This window comes from Bos taurus, chromosome Y (genome assembly GCF_002263795.3).
Source record: "Bos taurus isolate L1 Dominette 01449 registration number 42190680 breed Hereford chromosome Y, ARS-UCD2.0, whole genome shotgun sequence".
Classification (NCBI taxonomy): domain Eukaryota; kingdom Metazoa; phylum Chordata; class Mammalia; order Artiodactyla; family Bovidae; genus Bos; species Bos taurus.
The window spans coordinates 24,030,873-24,037,850 of record NC_082638.1 but is presented as its reverse complement, the minus strand read 5'-3'; the positions used below and the strand labels follow the sequence as shown (position 1 = coordinate 24,037,850).

The 6,978-nt window shown below is 41.9% G+C and overlaps 1 pseudogene; it reads left to right on the top strand.

Moving 5' to 3' along the window:
• The first annotated feature begins 721 nt into the window (after window positions 1-721).
• LOC132344653 (zinc finger protein 280A-like) lies at window positions 722-1,459 on the top strand (annotated as a pseudogene).
• The last annotated feature ends 5,519 nt before the right edge of the window (window positions 1,460-6,978 follow it).

Sequence of the window (6,978 nt, the reverse complement as noted above, 5' to 3'; positions counted from 1 at the left end):
AACTGCAGGGTCCAAACCCAGAGATGAGGACAATGAGGATGCTGAGGTCATCTTTGTTGGAGTGCAGCACGTCAATGAGGATGCCAAAACCTTTTTGTCAGAGTCATTTCAAGTTCAAAGCCAATCATTTCTAATATTTTGAACAGAGTAACCAGGGACGCATCTTCAAGAAGAAAGAAGGGCCACGTGAGTCCACATCCCTCCTGCACGTTGCAACCTGCAAATCTCAGGACCCCAGCATCAGGGCCAGTGGCCGTATCACCAGCTTCTAAGTCTGAATGGGGAGGAAGAGACAGTCCTATTATTTTTGAGCCTTCATCTAAACCTGATTATTAAATGAGCTCTCTGGAAGCTGTGCTTCACAATCCAGAATTGCTTTCTCCAGGGCCTCATTGTCTATCTGGAGCTGGTCTCTCATTAGGAGGCAAGGATGAAAGTTCTCTTAATTCAAAGCAATGTCCCACTTCAGATGTAAAATGTAACAGTGGGAATCCCAAAAGACCCAAACTCAGTGATGGAATCCCAGGGGGACCTGCCTCCACCATGGCCCCTCTAGGTATCTCTCCTTCAAAGGACACGATTATGATCTTGGAAGATCTCCCAACCTCAGCGAGCCATGTTCACAGCGGGGCATCATTTTCAGACTCACGCAACTGACCAGGCATGCTTCAGTCTTACGGATCCAGACAGAACATGTAGTTTGGAGGGGCTGGAGAAAACGGACTTTTTGACTCTTGCAAGTCAGAGCAAGACTGTTGATCCTATGAAAGGAAATCTGATCATGTTACTTGATGGCTTTTACTATGGACAGCATACAAGAGATGGGCAGCCAGAACAGAAGACTCACACAGCCTTTAAATGCCTCAGTTGCTTGAGAGTTCTAAAAAATGTCAAGTTTATGACCCACGTGAGGAAACATCTGGACCTGGAGAGGCAGAAGGGTGACAGCTGGGAAATCCATACTACTTGCCAGCACTGCCACCACCAGTTTCCTACTCTGTTCCAGCTGCAGTGTCACATTGAACATGTCCACGCTTCCCGGGAGCCCTCCACAGTCTGTAATATCTATGAATTGTCCTTCAAAACAGATCAGGTTCTCTTACAGCACATGAAGGACAGTCACAAACCTGGCAAAATGCCCTATGTGTGCCGTGTTTGCAATTACAGATTGTCAGCCTTGGCTGATGTAGAGGCACATTTTAGAATGTGGCATGGAAACATGAACAATTTGCTTTGACTGTTTTGCCTCAAAGTTTTCAAACTGGTGACATCCTTCATAAATCACGCTTGGAGGCACTGAAACAAGAGGGTCTTTCCATGTTCCAAGTGCTGGCTACAGTGTTTGAACCTGAAGGAAAAGACAGAGCACCAAACAAAGAATCATCAGTCATTCAAAAAGCCAGAGCAATTGTGAGGGTTGCCTCCTGAAACAGAGGTCATGATCCAAACTTCAGTTTAGCTGAGACTGAGAGAGACAGCATCCGTCATTGTGAGGAACACTGACTCCCAAATGCTACCCAGAAAAACTACAAAAAAGATTGAGTACAAACACAAAATATTCCAGACGTGTTGCAGCAAGGGATCTGGCTAAAAAATTATGTTCTACCCACCTGCAGAAATTCAAAAAAGCCCTTTTGAGGTTTAGCCAGCTGTACATAAAGACCCTGCCTGGCTTCTGTTGTTCAGTTTCTCAGTCATGTCTGACTCCCTGTGACCCTATGAACTTCAGTATGCCAGGCTTCCCTATCCATCACCATTTCCTGAAGCTTGCTCAAACTCATTCCATTGGGTTGCTGATGCCGTCCAACCATCCTCTCCTCTGTCACGCCTTCTGCTCCTGCCTTCAGTATTTCCCAGTATCAGGTCCCCCCCCTCCCCCCGCTCCGCAATGAATTGACTCTTCCCATCAGGAGGCCAAAGTATTGGACTTTCAGCATCAGTTCTTCCACTGAATATTCAGGGTTGATTTCTCTTAGGATTGACTGGTTGGATCTCCTTGCAGTCCATGGGACTCTCAAGAGTCTTCTCCAGCACCACAGTTAAAAAAAGATCAATTGTTCGGCACTCCGCCTTCTTTATGGTTCAGCTCTTCCATCTGTATCTAACTACTGGGAAAACCATAGCTTTGACTTTATGGACATTTGTTGACAAAGTAAATGCGTCTGTCTTTTAATACACTGTCTAGGTTTGTCATAGCCTTTCTTCCAAAGAGTGAGCACCTTTTAATTTAATGGGCTCTGTAAGCATCCACAGTTATTTTGGAACAAAGAAAATAAAGTCTGCCTTTACTGTAGCTGAGATTGTACTTGCTTCATCTCTCTACCATCAAGTAGCTTTGAAATCTCCATGTGCCTTCCTGGCCACTCTCTTCTACCAAAGTAACCATTTCTCTGACCTCTAGCACCAGGGATTCATTTTTCTTTGTTTCAAATTTTAAATAAATGGAATCACACAATAGAGTTTCTGTCCCCCTGGTCTTGGTTTTCTTTTAAATTAGTGAGATGCATTCTTATTGTATGTAGCTGTGGAACATTCTTTTGTATTTCTGGGTAGAATTCCTTTGGATGAATGGGCATAGTCTTATATGTCCATTTTACTGTGCCTGAAATTTGAGGCTCTTATTTTGCCTTTTTGAATAAGCTGCCTATGAACCTGTGTGTGTCTTTCATAGTAATTTCTCTAGGATAGCTATATCTGTATGTCTAGACATGAGCTTTTCTGATAATGCATGTGGTAGTGGTTTCGTTTCTAAGTGGTATTGAACTATTGCAACCCCATAGACTCTAGCCCCCCAGGCTCCACAGCCCATAGGACTTCCCAGGCAAGAATAACACAATGGGTTGGAATTGCTTTCTCCAGAGGATTATCCTGACCCAGGGTTCAAACCTGTGTCTCCTGCGTTGCAGGCAGATTTGTTACTGACTGACCCATTTTAATATGCAGGTACAGTCAAGTGCTTTTTCAAACCGATTGAAGCAATGTGTATTTCCATTAACAGTATTGGCATTTCCAATTCTACTGAACACTTGACACTGTCAGTCTGTTTCATCATATAACTGAGCAGGACCCTGCAGGGCTTTCCTAGGGACAGACCACCCCCCGCCCACCTCCCACCAATGTATCCTGTCTCTTATTTGTAGAAAAACTTTAGGTCCTAGACCTTCCCTGAGTTTCCTAGAACAAATTTAATTAGAAGTGAAAAACTGCAGAAACAAGAAAAAAGTCAAGCAAGACAAACAATAATTTGTTGTTGGGCAGTCGTGTTCACTCTTTTCGACCCCATGGACTGCATCACACCAGGCTTCTCTGTCCTTCACCATCTCCTGAAGCTTGCTCAAGCTCAAGTCCATTGAGTCTGTGATGCCATCCAACCATCTCATTCTCTGTCATCCCCTTCTCCTCCTACCTTCAATGTTTTCCAGCATTAGGGTGTATTCTAATGAGTCGGCTCTTCCCATAAGGTGGCCAAAGTATTGGAGCTTCACTTTCACCATCAGTCCTTCCAGTGAATATTCAGTGTTAATTTCCTGTAGGAGTGACTGGCTTGATCTCATTGCAGTCCAAGGGACTCTTAAGAGTCTTGTCCAACATCACAGTTCAAAAGCGTCCAGTCTTTTGTGTTCAGCCTTCTTTATGGTCCAACTCTCACATCCATACATGACTAGTGGAAGAACCATAGTCTTGACTCCACTGACATTTGTTGGCAGAGTATTGTCTCTGCTTTTGAATATGCCATCTAGGCTTGTCACAGCTTTTCTTCCAAGGAGCAAGCATCTTTTAATTTTGTGGCTGCAGTCACCATCTGCAGTGATTTTGGAGCTCAAGAAAATAAAGTCTGTCACTGATTCTTTGTTTCCTCGTCTATTTGCCATGAAGTGATGAGACCTTTGACTGTGTGGACCACAACAAACTCTGGAAAATTCTTAAAGAGATGGGAATACCAGACCATCTGACATGCCTCTTGAGAAATCTGTATGCAGGTCAAGAAGCAACAGTTAGAACTGGACATGGAACAAGAGACTGGTTCTGAATAGAGAGAGGAGTATGTCAAGATTGTATACTGTCACCCTACTTATTTAACTTATATGCAGAGTACATCATTAAAAATGCTGAGCTGGATGAAGCACAATCTGGAATCAAGATTTCTGGGAGAAATAGCGACAACCTCAGATATGCAGATGCTGCCAGCCTAATGGCAGAAAATGAAGAGCCTCTTGATGATGGCGAAGAGGAGAGTGAGAAGGCTGGCTTAAAACTTAACATTCAAAAAATGAACATTGCGACATCTGGTCCCATCACTTCATGGCAAACAAATGGAGAAAAAGTGAAAATAACAGCAGACTTTATTTTCTTGACCTCCAAAATCACTGTGGTTGGTGAATGTAACCACAAAATTAAAAGTAGCTAGCTCCTTGGAAGAAAAGCTATGACAAACATAGACAGCATTACAAAAAAAAGAAAAAGCAAAGGCATCACTCTGCTGACTAAAGTTCTTATAGTCAAAGCTACAGTGTCTCAGAGAGTAAGGAATTCACTTGTAATGTGGGAGACCTGGGTTTGACCATAGGAAGGACATCCCAGTAGTCCAGTAGTAAGACTCGGTGCTCCCCAATTAGGGAGTCCAAGTTCATTCCCCAGTCAAGGTATTAGATCCCACATACTGCAACTAAAAATACCGCACATGACAATTTAAAATACTGCCTCCCACATGCTACAGTGAAGATTGAAGAGCCCTTATGCTGGAACTAAGACCAAGCACAGCCAAGTAAATGAATAATATTTGAAAGAAAGAAAGAAAAAGATATGAGAATTCCCTGGTGGTTCAGCGGTTAGGACTTGCTTTCATTGCCAATGGCCAGGGTTCAACACCCTGGTTGTGGAACTAAGATCCCACAGGTTCCGTGGCATGGCCAAACAAAAACCATGAAGGAATATAACTGCACCCAGGCTGAGGATAGATTAAGGATTGCCAGGAACCCAAAGTGCAAAAGTGGCCCCTCTGTAATTCACTGCTGCTGCTAAGTCACTTCAGTCGTGTCTGACTCTGTGCAACCCCATAGGTCGCACAGCCCACCAGGCTCCCCCATCCCTGGGAACACTGGAGTGGGTTGCCATTTCCTTCTCCAATGCATGAAAGAGAAAAGTGAAAGTGAAGTCACTCAGTCATGTCAGATTCTTAGGGATCCCATGGACTGCAGCCTACCAGGCTCCACTGTACATGGGGTTTTCCAGGCAAGAGTACTGGAGTGGGGTGCCATTACCTTCTCCATCTGTGACTCACAAGCTTCTTTAATGTTGTGTTCTAGGCTCCTCCTACTCCTGCTTCTGAACCTGAATAACTTACTGCTCCTAAGATAAATTGTTATGGGAAAAATAAAATATTTAAGCTGAATGATATTGAAAACAGAAAATTTTTGAGACAGAGATAAAGCAGTTTCATGTGTTAATGTGCATTACATTTGAAAAAAAGAAAGCTTGGCAAAACAATTATCTAAGTCAGTGCTGTTCCCAGAAGTTTCTGCAGCAGTAGAAAAAATTTAAATAATTGTTACATGTATGCCCTAATAAGGATGACCAGCTTTTCACATATATAAATGTGTATGTTTCTCTTCTGTGAGGTTACCTGTTTATATCCTTTATCTGAATTTTCAGATGGAGTGTTCATCTGGTAGGATTTTTTTTTTTTTTGGCTTTGCTGTGAGGATTAAGGGATCTTAGATCTTCAACCAGGGATCAAATCTCTGCCCCCTGCAGTGGAAGCACAAAGCCCTAACAACCAGATAACCAGGAATTCTCAATGAAAATGTTTTCTATGTCCTTGTCTAATATGCCACTTTGGAGATGTTAAAATGTAGCTAGTGTAACTGAGATATTAAATCTTTGTGTGTGTTCAGCAGCTTCAGTCCTGTCTAACTCTTTGTGACCTCATCAGTGTAGCCTGCCAGGCTCCTCTGTCCATGGGATTATCCAGGCAATAATATGGGAGTGGGTTGCCATTTCCCTTTCCAGGGGATCTTCATGACCCAGGGATTGAACCTGGGTGTCTTTTACATCTCCTGCATTGGGAGGCAAGTTCATTACCACTTGCACCACCTGGAAAAACTCTTAAATCTTTACTTTAATTTAATTTAATTAATTTAAAATTAAAAGATATGGCTAGAAGAACCAGATCTTCCTTATAAATGAGTTTCAATTAATTTGTATACTCAGTAATTTGTGTTTCTCTCAGATATTTTCCTCAAGATGAGAGTCCATGCCCCTCCCCAAGTGTAGGCTGGGTTTAGTGACTTGTTTCTAAAGAACAGAATATGTCAGAGGGAAGGAGATAACTTTATAGCAGAGGAACTAGTGGTAAGTCATATTGATAGTATGAATCCTTGATGGGAAGTGATAAGAAAGATATTTTGCCTTGGAGGTATAGTTCTAAAAATATATAAACCCCAGCGCAACCAGGAGAAACATATCAAACCCATATTGAGAGTCATTGTGCAAAATGCCTGTCCCTGAAGGACTCCTGAAAATTGTCAAAAGTCATGTAAAGCAAGGAAAGTTTAGGAAACTGCTATAGACCAGAGTAAGCTAAGGGAGGTATCTGTAGCTTTTTGCTATATATCCTCATGCAATTCTTTATCCTATATGGGAATATGAAACTGGAAAAGAACATTTTTGGAAAAACTGGTAAAATTTGCATAAAACCTGAAACTTAGTTAAAGGTATCCTACTAAAAGATGCTGGAATAATTGTGAGGCTTAAAGGAGGTCATTTCACAGATATATATTTTAGACATTGCAAGTATTTTCTCTACATCACACCCTCTTCATTTTGACTTCACTGGAATGGAAATCTAAAGTATGGTACACTTAACTAAATTGAAATCTTCAAATACAAAGGATCAATAATATTTATACTGTGTGATCTGACCATAATGCAATCATGAGAAATTGACAAAGAAACATCTTTTAAAATGCCATTCATTTG